The 22,123-nt window shown below is 46.1% G+C and overlaps 1 protein-coding gene and 1 pseudogene across 1 annotated transcript in view; both read right to left on the bottom strand.

Moving 5' to 3' along the window:
• Nucleotides 1-4,988, bottom strand: part of RFTN1 (raftlin, lipid raft linker 1) — a 186,468-nt gene extending 181,480 nt beyond the window's left edge. The window contains exon 1 of the mRNA XM_045856862.1: nucleotides 4,674-4,988. The gene's annotated coding sequence lies outside the window, so the exon portion shown is untranslated. The remainder of the gene's footprint in view (nucleotides 1-4,673) is intronic.
• The window catches only part of LOC123830407, a 39,530-nt pseudogene continuing 22,209 nt past the window's right edge, over nucleotides 4,803-22,123 (bottom strand).

Here is a 22,123-nt window from a genome sequence, read left to right as displayed (position 1 = left end):
ACACCCTTTAAAAGGTAAACATAAAAGAAAAATCAGGCCACATTTATCTCTGTTAGTAAAAAAGCCTTAGCCAAATGTGTTGTCAATTCTTACTCAGACAGAAAAAAAGAGAAACGCTTACTACAGAATAGCAGTGCAAACAAACTTCCAGCGATGATGAAAACAGTCTATGTGTGTGCTCAAATTCAGCAGCCAATGACCCCATGTTGAGCACGTGAAAGGTGGCTACCGAGACTGCAGAAATAAATGTTTAATTTTATTTCCTTTTCATTCATCTACATTTAAATGTAAATAGCCACAGGTAGCTAGTGGCTACTGTACTGGACAGCTCAGCTACAGACACCCAGACCGAACAGCTGGCAATGTCTTTCATTTCCTACAATAAAATTGCCATCGTAATCAACCAATAATATCTTAAATTGTCACCAACATTAGTGCCTCCAGACAGGCCCCAGCTGCCCCAAAGTCAGCAAGCTTAAAACACAATGGAAAAAGACTAAAGACAGCAATTCAATGTTATCATTTCTTGGGACTCTGCTCTGTCTGCCTAGTTTACAGTCCTGTTATACTATGGCTTCACGTATCTGGACATCTGTGCTTGTAGACAGAATACACATTTGCAAAACCAGAATGCCACAGTCTCTCCCCGGTCTGGGAAACACGAAAATGTGAACTTGGGGCAAGTTACATAACCTCGCTAAACTTCAGTTTCCTCAAGGCTGAAGAGCAGATAATAATAGTGCTGGTCTCCCATGAGGATTAAATTCAGAGAGTACGGCAGGTAAAGGGCCTGACAGTCCCTGGCCAAGAGTAAGCACTTGGCAAGTGGCCGCTATAGTTATTATTTTGTTAATAACAATAGCAAAATCTGTAGTAAAATAAGAATGGAGCTACTACAATGAACGTTTACGGTGGGCCAAGTTTTCCTCCACCCAATCCCTCTGAAGCTGTTTCTCAGGCTCTAAGAAAGTGACTTCTAATAAAATCCATCGGGGGCCCTGACGTCTCCTCACTCAGAGGTCTCCGTCCACCTCCAGAGAAGTCATCACCTAGATGGCTACCATGAGTCACGAGCATCGTTCAGCCAATGTTTATTGTGCCCCTACTCTCTGGCAAGCACATACCAGGCTATGGATGAAAACAGTCCCCAGAGGGCAAGGTCTCCAGACTCTATACCATCCGCAAAGCTTGGGCCCCACTGAGACACCTTGGAGAGAGGTAACAATTTCACCCCGGGGTTCCTCACAGGCTGGGAGGCTCACTTCATGTTTCCTGGATCAGCCAGGCCCAGATTCAGCTGCTGGCCCACAGAGAGGGGTCGAGGAATGAGGGCAATTGAGAGGAACCAGCCCATTTTCCCAGCAGGGACGATCAGGGGGGTTGTCTACGACAGGTTTTCACTGACAGGCCAAATCACTTTAACAGGAAAGCTGCTCTCCGAGCCTTCAAAAAGCCAAATCCGATCTTCCTCACAAAGCAAGTACAACCCCTTTCAACAGCTAACTGCCCAAGCCAGTGAAATGCAACGGGACTCTCCATCAAGTTCACGTCAACCAGACCTATGCGCTGGAAACTCCCCAGGAGCTTCTTGGCAGAAGTTTAGTGGAATTCTGTGGGGCTTGGGGGTTATTTTTATGTATGTAGAATGCACTCAGTCGATCTTCTCCCACAACCAAGTGTACATTCCCCTATGGAATTCCCTTTTCTGAAGATTTCTAAAAAACAAAATATTCATCTGATCGTCTGCAGTGATTTAAGTGTAAACCCACATACGGGCAGAGTCGGGGGTTTCTCGCAGCTCCTCCGCCTATGAAAACACGTTCCAGAATGTCTCCGTTGGTCCTGATTTCTGGCCCCAGAAGAATACTAGTCAAACGATGCTCTTGACTTGGGGTTAGGAAAATAAGGTTGTAATATCTGGAATCTCATACTGGTACTCTTTGCTGGTGGGAATGTTAAGTGGTATAAGCACATGGGAAAAGGTCTGGCAGTTTCTTAGAAGGTTCTATGACCCAGCAATTCCTAGACATTTACACAGATGAAATGAGAACATACATCCTTAGGAAGACTTGTACGTGAACATTAACAGCAGCTTCATTCACAATACCCCCCAAAACTGGGAATAAGTCACGTGTCCATCAACAGAGGGCTATATAAACAAACTGTGGCGTAAGCATAACATGGACATAACTCAGCAATTAAAAAGACCAAAGGACTGAACATTCAGCGTGGGTGAATCTCAAAAACATGCTGAGTGAAAGAAGCTTCACACAATGCTGGAAGAATTCCATGTATATCAGGTTCAACAACAGGTTAAAGGAAACTAGAGTGAGACACAGTCAGAGCAGCGGCTGCCACTGATGGGGTGGGGGCGGGCACCGACTGGAAATGGAAATGAAGGAACTTTCTGGGGTGACGGTAATATTCTCTTTATTGATAGAGACTGGGGTTATACATGACATGTGTACGCATCTGTCAAAACATTATGCAAATGTTACTCTTAAGATGTGTGCGCTTTACTATGTGTCTATAAAACTTACCTTAAGGAAATCATGAACATCAATTAAACTCTAACAAATAAAATGGGTGCTGAAATGTTTAGAAGTGACCTGTCTCAATGTCTGCAATTTATTTTAAAATGAATAAAACAGTAAGTGGGACCAACAATGAATAGAGGGATGAATCAATGGGGAGATATGTAATTAAACCAACGTAGTAAAATTACAGGCTCTTGGTGTGGGTATTTGGATGGTCACAGCTTTTGCAACTTTTCTACATATTCTAAAATGAGATGGACAGGGCAAAGAGTCTCGGTGCCCCTTCTTTAGCCCACCACATTAGAAATTTGTCGAGGCGCCATGCCCACCAAGCTGTGGCCTCATATCATTTCGGTTCTGCTGAAAAGTGAAGATTGCAAGAACACGAGTAGCTTTACAGGAACTCACATCACTCATGCCAAAGATTTTCTGCCTGTTTCCCTACAGACAAAGCAATTATTTGAATGTAAGCCAAAAATTCCTTTTCAACAGGGAGAAAAAGGACATACTCGCTTGTATCCCCAATTTGTTGTCTTTCAATTCCTGCAGCAAATCCATTAGCTCACTGCACAACACTCCACTTCCACTTGCCCCATGTCCATGCAGCCAAAGACAAAGAAAGACCAACCCAATGACCTGTTTTACAAATGCAGCCAGAGGATGACTTCCCAGTTCTCAGGCCAGAAACCCCACTGAAGGCAAAAGAGGATGCAGAGCTCCTCTGAGGTTAAAGTGATTTCACTGAGGTTAGTGCACATACGCACCAAGAGCCCCAAACAGCTTGTTGCTTAATCCCTCTGTGGGGTTTGGTGACATCTGGGGTCACTTGAATTTAGTAGGGAATTCAGCTGTTGAGAGGTACAAATTAGGAATCCCGGTGGCTAGGGGCACGAGGGGTGCACAGCAAGCCCTACCCACAGGCCCAGAGGTCGCTCACATTACACTGGCCTTCCTTCCTGGCAGAGCCTTGCTTATCCTGAGATGACACACAATGGCAGGGGCTGGAAGACGCCTAGTCTGACTGCCAGCCCAGCATCTGAAAACAGCTGTACCAATTACAAGAAGAGACTGTTGCTGGAAACCAGGGCAACCACTCAAATATAGGGATCTGTGCCAGACTTTTTGAAAAAATACTTTTTGTTTGTTTGTGTATAAGCCCCATAACAAACTCACTGACACCCCCAGCGTCCCCGGGAACTACCCACAACCACAGGAGGCAGCTCGGCGCATGCAACAGGGAGGCAATAGGGAGCGCGCCTGGGTCCAGCACCTTGGCTTCCACGCTGCTCTCGCTGCCAAAAACAGTGACACTCTAGGTGAAGGGCAAGAGCCCCGGGCTCGGGAGGAGGGTTTGCACACCTGACTGCTGGGTTTCCTGAAATATAAGCCGCCACCGCCCCACCCTGACCCAGACCCACACTGCAGTCTCTCAAGCCTAGGTTAAGTAGGTTAGGACTAGGGAAGAAACCCCCTTACAAAGGGGGAATGCCCGTTTTCAGCGCCGGGGACTCCCCGCGCCCAGAGTCTCTGAGCCTCCAGTGGCTGCAGCGCTTCCTCTGAACATGCCGCGCGTCTGCTCCCACTCATCCATCATTCCTGCCCAGAGAGCAAAGCTACCTCCTAGGGCGCACGCATTAAGGGCAGCCAGAGCCGCCTCCACCCCACCCTCGTGCCCTCCTGGACTCTGTCGCCAGCTCCCGCCTCATATTTACAGAGGACCCCCTACAGCAGTGTCCTAGACCCACCTGTAGCCTGGAAGCTTCCCCTCCGCTTCCTTCTTAGGCGCCACCCCAGCCCCCACCCCGAGCCGGCAAAGCCCTGGGACCCCCAGCAGACTGCTCTGGGGTGCCTCTCCCCAGAGCGCGCCAGGGATGATTTTTTTTCTCGAAAAAGTTGGCCCAAGACTGCTGTGTCCCATGGATCGGGCCCGACCCCATCAACACCGGGTCAGAGGTGCAAGGAAAGAGGTTTAGAGGAGGGGCTCTCCAGAAGCCCGGGAGCCTGGGAAACACTCTCCAGCTCCCGCAACCTGCAGGGAGGCGCCACGCAGGGTTCCTCCTGTCCACAGGAGTCCTGATCCAAAGGGCCAAACGGAGGGGCCACGTACACCCCAAGTCCTGCCGCGCGCCTACCTACCGTTCCGGACTAGCTCAGGAGAAGGTGTGGGTGCCGGCTCCCTGAGACAGTGTGTTCCGTCCCGGGAGGAAAGTTTGTGCCATGCAAAGGAGGCGGCGCGGAGAAGGCGTGGGCACCAGTTGGGGCGGGCTATGGAGGGTGGCGACGGCGCGGCGTTCTCGTGTGTCCGTTCCTCCCGCGATCCGTGAGTCCGTCGGAGCCCTCCGCAGCCGCGCTCCCGCTCGCTGCGCGCTGCGCCTTGCGCCCGGCGCGCTCCAGCTCTAGTTCCGACTGGCTCCCGGTGCCTCCTCCGCCGCCGCCGCCGCCGCCGCGCGTCCGCCGGCTACACTTCCTCTTCCTCTGAACTCATGTACAAAATATGCTGCGCTGCATCTTTGGGGGAAGCCGTGCGGCCCCTAACAGCCGCTGCGGGGGCAGCGGCCCGCCCCGCGCCCTCTGCACGCTCTGTGCCGCGCCTCTGCCTCCACTCGGTGGACAATTCGCGTGCGGCACACGCTACCCACCCATCAACCCTTCGGTGCCCTCGGCTCAGAGGTCCCAAGCTCATGTACCCACCTCTCTACTTCTAACCAAGGCTGTGTGTGTGTGTGTGTGTGTGTGTGTGTGTGTGTGTGTGTGTTGAGAGCGCACGTGGGGTACTGGGATCCCTCAAATTTTGAGCTGGGATTCTGGAGGGTGACTGCTACCAAGGTACTATGGCCAGAAGGTGGGAGAGGCATTAACTGAGGATCATTCCTCCTCCCCATTCCTCAGGTGAGCCCATCCCTGCCGGCCCCGGTGCTGCCTAACTTATTCCTTGGGAGTTAGTGCTTAGGGAGAGGGATAATTGCCACTGTTTATTTGCCACACCCGATGCCACCAATTTAGGGTGTCTAGAAGGTTTGAGAAAATCTGGGGAACCATCCTGCCCTGCACTTCTAAGCTGCCCAAGAAGAAAATGATATAAATAAAGTGCCAGGCCAGGGCTACTTTAGTAAAGTGAAGATGTGGGGCAGTGAGTGCATTATAAAATTTCTTTCTTCTTGGAACTATTTAAACAAAGCAAAGTTACAGTGTGGGGGTTAGGAGCTGGGACGCTACTGTCAGACATGCAGGGTTGGCCTCCTGGCCTCCCTACTTACTCCCTGTGTGACTTGGGTAAGAGACTTAACTTCTCTGGGCTTGTTTCCTCATTTCTCAAATACCACTTCCTCCTGGATTTTGTATGTAAAGTGTTTAGGAAGCATTCTATAACTTTGCTATTAACGTTGTTGTTATTATTATAAGGGGACTGGAACAGACAGCAGACATAATCTAATTAAGTGCTTTTTCTGCCCATAGAGAGGGCCTTAGGCATGGGAGTCCACAGTCTAGTCCACAGAGGGCTAGATTCAGCCCCAAAGGTGTTATAAGGAGGTCCTTCTGGTACTAATAGCACCTCCCCTGGAGGTAAGGAAGGACTATTTGCATTTCAGAAATTCTTCTTGTTACCATTGCTTCTCAGAGGTTTTCTTCCATGTGTTTCTTTTTCCACACTTCCCAGTTCTCTTTCCTTCCCCCTCCCAGAATCTGGGTTTTTGTTCTTGCTTTTTGCCCCTTACCCTTCCTACCCCGCCACCTGCTGGCAGCAGTCACCACCACCCACCAGCACTCTCCGGATCTCTGCCCTCCCTTGGCCTGCCACCTAGGAGAAAATAAGACCAGGTGACAGCCCAAGTCCAGGTTCAAATAGCAGTGTGTGGGGACGTGTGTCCGGTGGCACTATCAGGGGTTTGGAACGCCCACCTTTGAGGCCAGAGGGAGGAATCTTTAATCTTCCTGAAGCCTCCAGTGTTGCAAGGCAGGCCCGTCAGAAATCTTTCTGATCTTTGCATGGCATCTGCATTGAAGAAAGAAAATAACATTTATAGGTGTTAACCAGTTTAAAAAAAAAAAAACAAACAAACCACGAAGCAGTTTTCAAAAGATAAGCAGAAAAAAAAAAGGAAAGGCGGCCTAAATTGGTTGTGGTGGGGCAAGAGGTTGATTTTTCCTTGGAACAAACCATTTCAACACTGTAAAATTTTGCACAGAATTTTTTTTAAATGCCAGGTCCTTGGGATTAATAAATTATTCTGATTGTTTCCACTTTCCTCCACTCAACATTTTTCTGAGTACTAATGGTCTGTAAATGTCATAAATGCCTTTTCCCCCTGCTTGGGTCTGCATTTTTTAGGGCTTTCTAGAACGCTCAACCTTTCCCCCTGGGAATTCTGACACTTCCTACCTGGTACACAGTAGGTGTTCAATAAACATTTATGGAATGAATGGATGAGTTGTTAGCATCTAGGTCTTTTAAGGCTCTGTGTGACCTACACTGAACACTTATCTGGAGTATTGTAGTATTCTGAGTCTCTTTCACTTCGTTGCATATCCAGTGAGGAGCCAGCATTGGGTTCATTTGTGTTAAGCATTGGCCAACCTTGATTTTCCACTTGGCTGTCATGGACTGGCCAGTCAGGGGATTGACCCTGGGCAGCTGGGCCTCACCTCTGACTGACCTCCCCTACCCAGCGTCAACCCCAAAGATGCTAGAACTGTATCCTGGTGGGTTACCTTGGCAACCTCACAATGTCATCTGTTAGAATGTCCTAGGGCGGCAGCTTTTAATTCTATCACAGCGGTCTCATCGGGGGTCATGTAATAGTGCTGTTTTTCCTCTGCTCACACTTCCTCCCGCTATGATTTAACACTAAGTACTTGGAGAGGGAGCCGAACACGGGGAAAACCAAGTTATTATAGCACGACAGGTCACAGATGGCCCCAGAACCAGGATCCCCAGTATTCCCGGTCAATAAAACACAGACCCCAAGTTAATGGGGAAACTGGTTCTCCTCACACACCCCGTGGAATGGAGAGGAGTTAAGCCAGCCTGGGTAACAGTAAGCAGCAGCCGTGGCCAGACTGTACAATTTGTGTAAAAGCTCTGTTAAAGGGGTCCCCCACTGGAATAGTTCTCTCTCTTGGCCTCAGCAGCATCACCCACTCTGGAGATGATTACGGCCATGGCCACCAGCCTCCGGAACACTTTTGCTGCATCCTAGCTGCACAGAGGCTTGGATGGAAGGAGAGTCCCAGGTAACCTATGCTGCCCACCTCTTCCAACCTCCAGCCCCCATCCTGCAATTTTACCACACCCTGGAGCCCTCCCCTCCATTTTAGCTTAAAATAAATCAGTCTCCTTGTTATTCTATAGACAGTTTTTGTAGAAAACAGGCCCATCAGAAGCTTCGGACCCTGAAGAACGATTGTCCTAACTGTTTATGAACGGGACCACAAAACCCAGGTCTCAGACAGGGCAGTGGAGCAGCAACATTTCAGGGCTGACAGGAGAGATAAGGAAACTCAGATATGCCCCAGAGGTACAAGAATGATTCGTTTTTATCTTCACGGTTAATATTTTAAGTGGGTTTCCAGCGACAATGAGATCACAGTTTGGCCAGCTGCTCCATACTAAATGGGTTGCAGGAAGCTGGCCCCTCGTAGGGTAACATTCATTCTCGTAAGGAGACGGGGTGGCCAAGGCCAGAGCTCTGTGCCCCAGAGCCAGTGGTTGGGGAGGAGCCCCTCCCCTGTGTTTGCTGTGACAGGCACGGCCCTCCCTGAGGCACCCCTGGAAAGACCATGGTCACAGAGGAGCAGGGCACACTTGTGCTGGTGTCCCCACATGCCCTGTACCACCCCCCCCCCCCGCCGCTGCAGTGTGGGAGTGTGAATTGGGGTGGGAGCAGGCAGTTGTTAGGGTACTTTATATGCATGTATTCGTTGACTGGCTAAGGCCAGGGGCTTTTGTCCAAAGTGTAGCCAAACTAATACTCTGCGAATGCCACCCGCAGACATCACCAATTTGAGGAAATGTTGGGTGGCTGCCCAATGTTCCATTCATCCATTGCCAAAAACAAACAAAATTATTGTTATTTTGCTCCTGAACCTGCTCCTCATTTTTTCCTCTGAATTCCCAGTCTGTCAAAAGGGCAGTCCAGGGGAGTGGGGCCCTCCTGTGGCTGAGAGAGAATTTGCTCTCTGAAGCAGAGAGCCACGGGAGACGGAACTTTCGGGAACACGGTGTGAAGCACTGCTCCCGGCAGCCTTGTTTCCCTCACGCAGCCCCAGGGACCCTCTGGCTTTACCAGAAGCCATCCACATCCACCCCTTTCACTGGTTATTCCACTCATGGGACCTATCTAGTTACTTGCATTTGCCAGCAGACTTTATTACCAAAGATACGAAGTGTATGTGCATGAACATGTAGGAGCCCTATAGACTGAAGTATTTCACAGACGTCAAAAAAGAAAATTACACAGATAAATCATTAAATAAGTGGTGGGCTAATATTTTGATGTATGAATTGATATGGTTTTCCTTCCACCTCTGCTATTTCCAGTCCCCCACTGTATGTCTTGTCACACCGCACCAACCTTCTTCCCAGCAATTTAGATAGCCAGAGAAGACATCGTTTGCCATGTGGGAGTGTCCTCATGGTAATACCAGGGACAGAAGTCAAATTCTTGGCTTTTGGATTTTCAAAAGTCAAGGTCCAAATGTAAAATAAAAAAGGAAAGGAAAAATTCGGAATCAGTAGAACCATTGTTCCCTATCATATCGTCTTTCCTTCCCCTACCCACCCACTGTCCCCCCCACACACACACCTTCTAAAAATAGATCAAAGCTGCGGGACTGCAGCAAGGGGAGCTGGGAGGAACAGAGGGGCTATGTCAGTAGGGAGCAATTGATCAGAGGAATTGATCACAGGACTGATCAGAGTCAGAACTGAGACACCCACCTCTCTCCACTCAAGGGAGAACCATCCATCCATGTCACTTGGGAACCCTGTGGACAATGGAACAGCGACTGTTGGAACTTGCCCAGGAGGAGCACTGTAAGTCTTCAGTAGAGGACATGAAAATGGTGTTTGTCCTTCCCACTGACATTGGGCAGTGAACTCCCCTCAACAGCAGCCAAAGCACAACCTGTGGACCATTCAGTAAAACTAACTCCTGTTCCTGGAGTTTAGCCCTCATTTAATAGTTAAGGGTGCTGGTAAACCCTTGAGATGGAGAGTAGGGCCCTGGTACCCTGAGGGACAGTGAAAAGATCCAAGAGTAGGAAAGATGTTTCCAACTATTTTGCATCAGGCCTGTGCTTAGAGGGCCCTCAATGGACCAGCTCATGATTTCCCTTACAAGGCAGGGCTGCAGTGATCATTAGCACTATTCCTTCAAGAGTTCTGATCTTCTCCATATGGTCTGAGGGTAGCATTGTTCTCCTTGGCTCCTTGTGGTTCGAAGAGGCTATAAAACTAGCTCTGGCCAATGAGTTTTGAGCGGAAGTGGCGGGCATCAATTTCACAACAATTACTTAATTGATAGGATGAGATTCTCCAGAGCCCTCTCTTCCCTCTGGCAAGGTCACTAACAACATCACACGTGGTGCTACTCATCAATCTAGACCCATGAACGGCTGTAAGAAGCTGAGCCCTCCATCTAACCTATAAGGATTATGGAACACAAACAAGAAACAACTTGTTTGCTAACCACTGCGACTACAAGTTGTTTCTGCAGCATAACCTAGCCTATCCTGGTTGATAGCATTTAATAAAGTCCATCAGACGTTCTGGAAGGCATCATGAGCATGGGTGGAAGCTGGAAGAACAAAGGAAGCATCCAATTAGAGGAGCATTTCCCACTGTAACCTGGAACCTTCACAATTCACAAGATGTCCAGTTAGAAAAGTCTGTGATCACAAAAGCAATAAGAGCTATTATTTACTCACTCATTTAATTTTAAAGTATTGTTTTGAAAGCCTGCTATGTCCCAACACTATGCTAGGAATGGTGATGCCGCAGGAAGGGAACATGCAGTTTTCCTATCTCAGAAAGCTTTCATTCCAGCAACATTCAATACTTACTGATTGAAAAGGAAATTAGAGCTTAGATAAACGAAGAGGTTTGCTCAAGGTGTCGCTGTTAATAAATGGTGAAGCAGGACTTAAACTTCAGCTTTTTGACTCCAGATTTTGTGCTTTCTTCACTCTCTCAAGACACTTAAAAATAATGATAGCAGTACCATTTCACATTTGCTCAAAAAAAGTAGGTAAGATTTAATTCTAGGATGCCTCCCACCTTAATGTTTGCTGATACCTGAAATTTCTTTAATAAGCACAACTTTTCATTCCATAATTAGTACTCAGCACAGGGCCTGACAAATAAAAGGCATTCTCTAAATGTTTTTTTAATGAGTAAAGCATGCTTGAATGAATAAATGAATGAAATAAGAAAGCATAAATACCTGCAACTATTGATTTAAATATCAGATCTACTCAGTGACTCTCATACTAAACCACAGCCAAATAATCACAAAACACAGATGTTGTCTAACATGGAGGTATAATTTTTTTAAAATATTAGGTGATACTCTTTCCAATTCCAATATTTCCTGTTATTTCTCCCCCTGTATTTGATGAGTGACCCAACTAAACCATCTGACATCCATAGCTCAGGGAATGGTTGTTCCAGCAGAAAGACAAAGAAAAGTCTTGGAGAGCTCAAAAGCTTAGACTTTTGAGTTTCAAATGTCCAAAGGGACTCCAAATTTAGAAAAAAATAAAGAAGCAGAAAAAATCTCCCCAACTTTTCAGGATGTGTAACATAACCCCAGGCTCCAGGGAGGGAGAAAAATGTGAGGAGAAGCAGGAGTGAGCCCTGGCTAGCCTGGCTCAGTGGATTGAGCATCAGCCTGTGAACTGAGAGGTCACTGGTTTGATTCCCAGTCAGGGCACATGCCCGGGTTTCGGGCCAGCTCCCCACTTGAGGGCATGAAAGAGACAACCAACTGATGTTTCTCTCCCTCTGTCTAAAATTAAATAAATAAAATCTTTAAAAAGGAAGAAGTAGGAGTGAGTAAACACTGTAAGTCCCTGAGAAAGAGAAAGCCAATATCTTGCCCATCTAGTTTATTCAAAAGGAAGGGTGGTGAATTCCACCCTGGCATGGTCAAGCAGCTGGTATTGAACCACCTCTCCTACAGATAAACTCAACACAAAAATCTAAAAAAGCAACTCTCTGAAGTCAGTAGAAAGCAAGAAAGCTTTGTCACAATGGGAGCCCCCCAAACAGGCACAGCTCTAGGGGAGCTGGAGCCAACCCTGAAATTGACTGGGAGTAAGTTTCTGATACTCTATTCCCCTTTGAAATGGTGTAGAAACCTGAGTTAAGTTGTATTCTGGGCACATTGGAGTACCTCCTGTGCTAACATGATAAATGTGTGTGATATGAGAGGGGAGTATTAGTCAGTTGATGGTTGACTTTGATGATTGGCAAGCAAACATAAGGGCCTTGTCGCACCCCTCTCCATGCTGTATAGGAAGAAACTCTAAACAGTGAAGAGTTATTTCCCCCTTAACTGTTAGCATATGGTTCAGCTCTACAGCATGAACAACTTCTCAAGATACCTGCTTTTTAAAAAATCTTTCCAAATATGATTTTGCCTAAAGGACCTTCCCTCCAAGAGGTTTTGTTAACTGAGATTTAATTGCATTGCCTGATATGTAAGCATTTAATCCTATTTCTCTAACTATACGAGAGTTCGAATCCAGTAATTTCTCCATTCCTCAGAATGCCCTGGCTTCTAAAGTAATTCGAGGAATGAATGAATAAAATCAAGAAATGAATAAATGCGTAAATAGGTGAATGCCATTTGTCTTAGTCCATTCAGGCTGCCAACATTAAATACCATAGGTTGAGTGGCTTATAAACAATGAACATTTATGTCTTATAGTTCTGAAGTCTGAGAAGTCCCAGATTGTGCCGCCTCCCTACCCTGACCAGGGCCCACTTCCCAGATGACCATTTCTATGATATAACCTTCCACAGTACAAAGGTCAAGGGACCTGTCCAGGATCCTTTACCCCCTCTAAAGAGAGGATGAGAAGCATCAGTGTGTGGTTGCTTCTCTCACGCCCCCCACTGGGGACCTGGCCTGAAACCTAGGCATGTGCCCTGACCAGGAATCGAACTGGTGACCTATCAGCTCACAGGCCAGCGCTCAACCCACAGAGCCACACCAGCCAGGGCTCTAGGAGCTTTTTTTTTTTAACGGCACTAATCTCATTACTGAGGGCTCTACCTTCGTGACTTAATCTCTCCCCAGAGGCTCCAACTCCTAATACAATCATCTTGGGGTTTAGGATTTCAATATATGAATTTTGAAGGGACACAAACATTCAGACCATAGCACCATTGATGCCAGGAGCTAATACTTGTATATCGGGTTAATTATATTTCTTGCAAAGCTTGCTCTTTCTTTCTTCCTGGCTCATTTTGTCCTCCCCAACCCATTTTGAAACGCATTTAGAGGGTTTAAATGTCAGTGTCTGCAGGCCCACGTTTCTCCTTCCCAGTGTCAGTCCTCTCTCTGCTCCGCCAAAACGGAGATTCTGGAATAGACTCTCCCCCAGGCCCCACCGAGGCCATTTCTCTCAGCCCTGCCTGCAGTTTTCAGGTCCCAGTATCAAGACACAGACTGTCAGCCTGGACAGTCAGGGGGAAAGCACGAGAGACTTTTAACTGGCCTAAATTCTGGTTTTGGCGCCCATCCTCAGCTAAGCAACAGCTGGGATGGCAATAGGCCAGACTCAAACATCTGCCTTCTTCTCCGGACATTAGTATCGAGCATCTTTGCTAATGCTGTTATTAAGGAATTATCAATATTTTACAAGTGTTATTCATTCTTGAAAAGACAGCTAGTTAAGTCATGCAGGACAGGACCTCGGCAGTCAAAAGATAACCAAGCACAATCTTATTCTTGCCTCTCCTTTCTTCTCAAAGTCATTATGTGATCTTATTATCTTACAGAGGGAAACTGGTTCCAAAGCCACCTCCCTTTTTGTCTTTCTCCTACACCGAGTTTACAAGTAAACTTCAAGAGTGTGCCTGCCAGGGTTCTTACTGCATACCTGAGAGGTGTGCTCTGATTACCTTAAGGTGTAAAGAATATTGTTCAAGGCTTTCAGGTAGTTCACAGAATCTATGGGAACACTGAAGAAACCCGGCATGAGCAGGGTGGCTACTGTATTTTCCAGCCTGGCCTGCAACCCTGTCTCCTGCCCCACATGCCCTTCCATGGCCTTGCCATTCTCCCGTTCAAAAGGTGAGTCTAGTTTCTCTCTCCTTAATCTGAGCAGTTTATGACACACTTGTAATTAATAGGATTCGGCATAAATAAAGCCATGTGACTTCTGTAGCTAAGAGGGCAATGCAGCTTCCACTCAGATAGCTGGAATTCCCTCATGAAACATGCACCTACTATGCAAGCAGCCCAGCCGCTCTGAGGCCACCATGTTTTGAGGAAGCCCAGTCTCACCCACGCAGAGAGGACCTGATAGCACATGAAAAGAGAAAAGGATGCCCAGCTGGCCGCAGACCATACCAGCCCCTCACTGACTGAAACTGCCTCCAATAACCAAGCCAGAACCACCCAGCCTAGCCTTCCCAAAATCCTGACCCACAAAAACTGTGGAAAAACACAATGGTTGTTGTTTTAAGCCCCTAAGTTTTGGGGTTACTTGTTATTCAGCGATAGCTAACCAGAACAGCAAGGAACAAAGGAAAGTAGGAAAAGGATCAGTAATAGTTTGTTCCAGCAGGACCCTCTCACCAGATTGATTCCCCCCACCTCCCCCAGAGCTCACACGGCTGAGTTCCTGGTCTACAGAGGTGTATAGGCAAATGGGTAGTGAAGGTAAACCTTGAAAATCCAAGTAGCATACAGACTGTTTTAAGTGTAAAGTTAATAACCTGAAGCAAAAATCCCTCCATCTTCTTTCTGCCTTTCCTACTAGTCCCCACAACAAAACAAAAGTAAACCAAAGATTTCAGGTGGTGTTTTGTCTGGGTAGACACCCGTTTTGTGACTATACAGTTTTTTAATAGGGCAATATTTTTTAGATGCTGATTTTCATGTTTTAAACATATTGGTTGAAATAAGCAAGAAAAATACCTCTAAGCCCTTTAAAAACACAGGCACGCACACACACACACACACACATACTTTGTGGACTTGCACATTAACATTCATCAATCCTCAGACGATTTGGAGAGAGAGCCCTTTGGCGCACGGGGAACAATGACAAATCATACCCCTGCCACTTTTCGAGAACCATGAACTGACCTCACCTTCAAGTTCCTATTTTTGGTTCTCATTATGACACTCAGAAAAAACTTTCATTAACATTTTTATTTAAACAAAACCAAGACACGATTAACGGCTGCTTCAAGATTTTTAAAGCCTAACAGCTGGGAATTTCCCAGAAAGCATTATTAATATTACAAGTAAAACGTGTTCAGGAGGGGAAATACAGCCCCTGGCTCATCTGTCTGACCACACAGCAAGTAGAGTGTCATCAATTCCTGATACATAAACCCTCCTGGGTGTTGGTGGAATGACAGTGATAACCCACAAATGCCAGTGTTGCCCCATTTCCAGATGGTGGAAACCTGGAAAGCCGCAGCCTTTCCAAGTATGTTTGCCAACAGGGCTACCAACAGACACTGCGTGTGAGGGCTGCCAAACAGGCTGAGGGGAGAGCAGGCCATCGCGTACATTTGGATAAAGGCTAAAGATTGATATCTTAGGTCGTGATCCAGATTTTATCACCGGGCAACAAATCACTCCAAAATGTATTGGCTTAAAATAATCATGACAATTACTTTTTAAATCTCGTATGGATTTTGTGCATCAGGAGTTTGGGAAGGCTTGACTGGTGGTTCTGACTCAGGGTCTCTCATGGGGCTATAGCTAGATGGTGGCTAAAGCTGGGCTCAGGAGGCTGGAGGAGCCGGACTCATCAGGAACTCACTTTCTCTCTCCATCCTTCCCCCCTCCCTTTCTCCCTCCCTTTCCCTTCTCCATCTTCCCTCCTCTTCCCCACCCCCTGTCTCCCTTCTCCAAGTAGTCTCTCTTCATGGGCTAATGGGAGTGCTCACACACACACAAAGGCTGAAGTTTTCTAGAACCAGTTCCTGTGAACAAGGCAGAAACTCCCCTGCCTTTTATGACCTAGACTCAGAGTCACATGGCATCACTTTCATGATACTCTTTCTTACTCACACATCCAGCAGATTTAATGGGAGGAAAGTCATATTGTAAGAAGGGCATGTGGATTGAGAGACATCGTGGTTGCCATCTTTGGAAATTAAAATTTGTCATAGGTCAGGTTCCCTAGATGCAGAGCTTATAATAGGCATTCTTGTGAAAATTATTTTTTAAAGAATAAGGAAGGAGGAGAAACTTATCAAGGATATGGTTTCCAGTGAAGTCTAGCCTCAGTCCCAGGCGAGGGGTTGTAACTCCCAGGTACCTCACAGAGAGGCAACTCCTGTCTCCCAAGGGCATTTCTCAGGGCAGCGTTGCCATGTGAGCAGTAAACAGCAACCAGTGAGAGAGCCACAGGGATCTGGGTGGGACACAAAGGCCTCTGCTAATTTCTGTAAGGGACAAGCAGGTTAAGGCCTGAGTTTCAGGAAGGTCCAGTAGGTCAGTCCTTAAGAAGGAAGATGTTGAAAGGTTGGATGGGGGGTACATTCACGGCAGTACAAGGTGTCTAATCTTAACAAAATTTGGGGACTCAGGCAGAAGACACTAGGGTTTAGGACAAGAAATTCACTTAAATTGGCCTACACAAAAAAATGAAATGTATTGGATCATGAAGTAAGAAAGTCAGTGGAAAGTAATGATCCAGGCTAGATCCAGGGCTCAAACAGTATCTTCAAGATCTGGCTTTTCCTATTAGCTCTTCCTGCCTTTTTGTGGGCCCTGTTCTTGTGGGCTTGTCCCTTTTGGTGGCAGGATGGCTGTCAGAAATGCCAGCCTCATATCTTCTTCTTTCAGTAGCCTCTGTGGGGAAAGGACTTTGCTTTCCCAATCATTCTTACAAAAGTCCCATCACTGAGTGTCTTTGGCTTTGAATCACCTAACTTGGTCACATGGCGAGCTCTGAACCAATCACTGTGGCTAGGATGATGGGATGCTCTGATTGGCCAGGCCCGAGTCACACGTTCACCCTTCAGGCTGAAGATGGAATGTGTTCCGCTACAGCCACAAGGATTGATAGTAAAAGAGGAGCAGGAAAACTAGAGCAGTTACCAGAAGAAGAGGGTCAAAACAAGATGGGGAAAATGCCTCTAGCAAGGGAAATTGAAGACCATGCAGGGAGTTAGGTGAACTAGGGCAGCAAGGCCAAAGTGAGCATGGCGGAGACTCTCTTCACTGTCAGGTGTCCCTGAGCCTAGGTTGCGCCTGATTCCTCTGCTGAGGGACAATCTTGATTCCAGAATTTGAAGCCAGTGTGGCACACATGAAGACTTGATCACCCAGGAGAGGCTGTGTGGCTCCAGCTCTGGAGGGTTTGGGAACCAAGGGACTAAAAAATTGTTACCATTTTATTCCCCAGCTAGGCCAGAGAGCTTTATGACCACACAAGATTTTAAACTCTCTAACTGAACATTTTGTTTGATCAAATCTCACATAAAGATTAGAGGCTAGAAAAAAAACATTTATGAATAAATTCAAAAAAATTTCATGTTAACCAGAGAAGACAAACTCTCTGTCTCTGTCTCTGTCTCTATCTCTGTCTCTCTCTCACACACATACACACACCACAGATATGGAAAAGAAAAGAAGATTTTAATTAAGTCATCTTCCCTATTTAAAAAGATGGTAACTAGCCATTCTTGAGCTCTACGGAGGATGAAATAAAAAGCAAATGGGCTTAATTACAGCATTGGGGAATTAACATGAGAAGAAATTCTTTGTTAAACATTGGCCTAAATTTTAAGCTCTATTAATTGTAAGCTTTCTCTGGGTAAAAGAAGTGTGTCTTCTTCATCTTCCTCCAAAGTTTGAAAGGATGAATAACTAAAATATCTAAGAATAAAACAGAGATGGGGCGGGCACAAAAATTAAAAAAAAGAATAAAACAGAGACATAGACCTATAGCAGATTCCATAAATTTTTAAGATTTTACTTATGGCTACATATGAATCTGATTTACCCATTATACCAGGAATATTTTGGCTGCAAGTATCAGACAATCTGACTTTAGTGATTTAAACAAATAGAGGGGTTGTTTTTCTTACATACCAAAAAGCCGCAAGGCAATAGTTGCTGGTCCTAGTTTGCAGCTCATAAGTCTTTTGGGCTGTCCCTCATGGTTGCAAGGTAGCTGCTACCACTCCAAATATCACATCCATCTTCCATCAGAAGAAGGAAGAGGGGAGGAACAATACCTATACCTGGAATGTAGATGCTTTCCCAAGAACCACAGAGTGAACACATATTTATGTTTTATTGGTCAGAATAATACAACTTGGACACGTCCAGCTGAAAGTTAGCTACAGGTACAATGTTGAGAGTAGGAATTCTAGATCCATGGTTTTGCATTACTTTTGCAAATACAGACCTGTGAACACAGTGTGAACAAGTAAATATTTGTCGCAGACAATACATCATTTCTAGAACTTAGACAGGTTACTTGTCTCTTACGCATAATCTCAGTTTTCCAAGTCAACTAACATTTGTCTTTATATCTTCATTTGGGGAATGCTTCTCTCCAGACTTAATCATCAGATTCTAATGGGAAGTTGATCCCAGGAGATGAAGGTCCTGGCTGTAGATGTAGGCACATGACTTAGGCCCCACCATTCAATAGTAATTTAATCACCTGGTCCCATTGATTAGTCTGAAGTGGCCAAGTGACCTTAGCAAGGCCAATCAGAGTTGTTGCCTAGGATTTTTTTATTTAGAGGCAGAGAAAAAAAGAGTCGTATTTTTGGAGGTGGAGCTGGGAGTGGGCTGCTGGAAAATATCTTCCAAACCAACTGGAGAAAGCATATCTTTAGAAGGAGAAAATGAGGCCACATCCACACAGAGGGGTGCAGGGTTTGGAAAGGGTATGAGACCAAACTACAATCTTAAGTCTATGAATCCAATGGTAAGTGGACTCCCACTTATATGAGTCATAAAGTCCCCTTTTTGTTCAAACTGGTTTAGTTGGATTTCTAACCACTGTACCTAAAAGTCTTGATAAATTGAAAGGTTAAACAAACACTCAATAATGCAAATGCCATTTATGTGGAATTAAGGGGAAACTTTGCCAAGGGGAGATGGGAGAAATGCATCATGTACTTATATGGCACTAATAAGATTTCTGAAGCACTTAAAATACCAGAGTATGCAACTGCTGCTTTGAACAATTACAATTTCTGTAATTGTTTCCTGTCTTTTTTTAGAGGCCATTTAAAAACCTCTAAGATGAGCTATGTATGCTGTTTGCCTCTCTACTATAATTACCTTACATTCTGGAAAACACTACTATAGAAGGATTCTCAGGGTGACAGCCTTGTCAGATACAAGTGGGCTGAACGAAATAGGAGCCAGACATGTGAGTTCCCACCTGTGCTGTGCTACTTCAGTGCTGTGTGGACTAGTAAAAGTTGCTTGGGCTCTCGGAGCTTCAGTTTATCTGTTCAGTGAAAGACTTGAACTAAGTCTTCTGAAGCCCCTTTTACCTCTACTGTTCTGTGTTGATTTGATCACTTAGACTTACACTGATTTTACCCTTAAGGCCCAGGGCACAGCCAGGACACAGTCTAGAATCAAGACTTCCTGACCCCCATATTGTTCTGTAAGTCAGATTAATCCCCTTGTGAATTACAGGAGAGGAGCAGGTTTCTGTTGAGCTGATAGGATGGCTTTTCATTTGATGCAGAGCTTTCTGAGTATTTAACTCCGTATAGCCTAGCATGAAGAATGAGGCCCAGGTCATATGCTCAGTCCCCGTGTGGGCCACTTAACTTCCTTCTCCTCATGGCCCAGGAGTTATTCAGGTGACTGCCTGCTGCCTTGCAAATGAATGCACTTGGCATGGAAAAGCCAGGAGAGAGAGTTGCAAATGCATCCTGCAGGCCTTTGGAGGCATAATAAGAAAAAGCCATTTGACGTCCATAATCCCACAGTGTAGATCTCCAAGTATATGAAAGGGGTGCATGTAAAATCACTGTCTGAGTGAGAGCTTCCGACACCAAGGTGGGGAGGGCCACCCCGACAGGGACAATGCAGTAAGGAGTCCACTGGGTGGGCAGGGGCAGAGCTGGGAAGAATGAGCTGGGTCAGCGTCTATCCATGGCTGAGTCTGGAGAGAATCATAGAGGCTCTGGGGTGATTGAACATAAAAGAGGGAGGAGGCATTCAATACTCAGATAGGTTTAAAAAACCTGCATTCAATAGATTTAATGACACAGACAAAGCTGTACATATACTTCACTCCTATGTATCTCCAAGCAGGCTGTCGTGTACTGAGATTTTCTCTCCATGAGAGTCAGTTGCTTGCTCAGAGTTGTTCTACCAACTTGATTAGTAAATCCCTTTTGAAAGGAACATTTTGGTTGACAGATATATCCTGGAGAAAAGCTTAACTAGATGGTCCCAGTAGACCAGAGTTTTCTAAACATTTGTACCATGCTCCCCCATAAGAAATACACTCCACTCCATGACCTGGTACAGACACACGTATCTGTACAAAACTGAAACAAAACATTCGGGGACACAAAATGGATGCCTTCTTTCTGGGACATATCCTGATACCTGTTCTGTCTGATTCATTTTCCCTTTTTTTTAGTGGTGGTTGAGACACACTCAGCTGACACAGCAATGGGTCACCATCCAATCTGAAAAACGTTGCTCTTCATAATTTGTGTTGCTATTTGCTGAATGCCCAGGACTTTGCTTTGTTTGTGTGCAAGGTATTATACGTGCTGCTTTCCTGTCCTGGAGAGATAGGAGAAAACTACGCAAAACACATGGGCCCTTTCTTCACCTTTCAGGGAGCTAATCATGGAGGCCAGACACTGAAGTAGTGAAAGTATGAATAGCATGCAGCTCAGGAGCAGCCTAATTCAGCAGCCACAGGCAGCACTAGGCAGTCAGGGTGTAACTTTGGGCCAAAGCGGTTCTGGCTTGCTTACTCATTTATTCATTCCCTCTGTGTGTGTGAGTGTGGATCTTCTGAGAAGCAGATGTCAAGATGAGGTGCACCTTGCAAGGGTTGTATTGGAGGAAATGCCCTGCTAGAGAAAATGGGGAGGGAACTAGGAAAGACTTGGATAATGGTCATGTGGTGATGCAAGTCTGACCCAAGTGGAAGAAAGAGGGAAGGAAGTCTGGGTGCAAACATTCTAGACTGCTGTGTGGCCTGAAGAAGCTTCTGCCAATTCTGTTAAGGAGCCCGTGAGACAAAGTTAACCATCTCAGGGGTCCCATATCTCCCAGGAACAGGACTGGCTTAGTGTCCTGCTGTGCTTTGTCATTGATGTGACCTGCATGCCAATGTGAAGCTGGACCTCAGAGCCCAGGGAAGGGGCCCTTGACCACCTATGCTCCCTGAGCTTGGAGATGAGCTGGGTGAGTTCTCATAGCCACCATACCCTCCTTCTTTTTCTTTCCTTCAGTGAACATTAAGTAGTGTCTATTCTAAGCCAGCTACTCTGCTAGGGACTGGAGAGACAGTGGTGAGCCAAACCAAGCCCCTGCCTCCTGGTGGGGACACAGACTCGAGGAAAGAATTCCACCAGCAGAGGTAAAAGGACCACTGTGAGCAATGGTCCCATGTGGCAGACCTCAGAACAGTGACAACTGAAAATAGGAGGGTTGGGATTTAATTACGAAGCTCAGAGAAGGTGTCCCTGAAATTTGATGCTGATCTGAGATCAGAAAGAATAGACATTGACTGGGTGGAGAGGGAAGAGAAGAGTGTTTGGGGTAGAGGGAACAGCATGGGCCATGACTTATACCCAGATTTGTCCAAATCTTGGTCTCCCACCCTATGCCCTGGCCTGGTCCTCCTCCACTTGGTCAGGATCAGTGACTAGACCTTGAGAAGGGAGGCAGAACTCCTCAGGCAGGAGCAGGCTCAGAGGGCTGTTCGGAAGTAGTAGAAATAAAACAGACACTTGAAAGATGGGCTGGGCCAGTGGAGAGAGAGGAGGAGAAAGGCAGTGGGTCAGCACAGCGGGTTCGGGGTTGGGGAGGCTGCTGACCAGGCAGTCTATGAGAAAGAGGGGTGGGGAGTCTGGCATATAGTAGGAATCTACTAAAAGTTCTTTCTTTGAGTGAATGAAAGCATTACACAGGGTCTGAAGTTATTTTTCCTACTTAAATACTAATTGGTTTTCCAACATTTCATTATGAAAATTTTCAACCCAGTAAGAGGTTGAAAGTTTTGTACAGTGATTGCACATATATTCTCCACCCAAATTCTACATTCAACCACTTGCTGTATTTGCTTTATCACATATCTAGCCATAAGTCCTTCTGTCCGTCCGTCCATCTATCCATCCATCCTATTTTTTGATGCACTGCCAAGTTGCAGACAAGTACACT

This window comes from Phyllostomus hastatus, unplaced genomic scaffold (genome assembly GCF_019186645.2).
Source record: "Phyllostomus hastatus isolate PE091 unplaced genomic scaffold, TTU_PhHast_1.1 phas_scaffold_129, whole genome shotgun sequence".
In the NCBI taxonomy this organism is placed as follows: Eukaryota; Metazoa; Chordata; class Mammalia; order Chiroptera; family Phyllostomidae; genus Phyllostomus; species Phyllostomus hastatus.
This window is presented reverse-complemented; position numbering and strand designations above follow the sequence as displayed.